Source organism: Trypanosoma grayi (genome assembly GCF_000691245.1).
Source record: "Trypanosoma grayi strain ANR4 Tgr_120_V1, whole genome shotgun sequence".
NCBI lineage: Eukaryota > Euglenozoa > Kinetoplastea > Trypanosomatida > Trypanosomatidae > Trypanosoma > Trypanosoma grayi.
This window is the reverse complement of record NW_008825739.1, coordinates 9,322-9,746: the sequence shown is the minus strand read 5'-3', so window position 1 is coordinate 9,746 and position 425 is coordinate 9,322.

Genomic DNA, 425 nt, shown 5'->3' with positions numbered 1-425 from the left:
TTTTTTTTTTGCTCTCATGGTGCCAGTGGGGTGAAACAAGAGGGTGTGGGGGAGGGGACGAGGCCTGCGCCGCCGAGCACATGCTGGTGGCGCCTTTCTTCCACCGGTCGATGCCCCCACCCCCTGGCGCCTCCACCGTGTGCGACTCTCTCTCCCGCCCACACGCTCACTCACGCTCATGGGCCACATGCTGTGAATTCGAGGTTCGGTTCCTATACACAGATGCATCATCTTCGGTGCAGTTTTTCTTTTGTCGCTGTGCATGTGTGTTTCTCCTGGTCTGTTTTCCATTTTTTTGTGATGATTTGTTTGTCGTGCTGTATGGTTGGTGGCTCTGGAGTTCGTTTCGTGGTGGCTGCTACAACCGCGGCCGCCTGCCAGCTCATACGCCCGCCCAACGCACACAGACACACACACACACACAC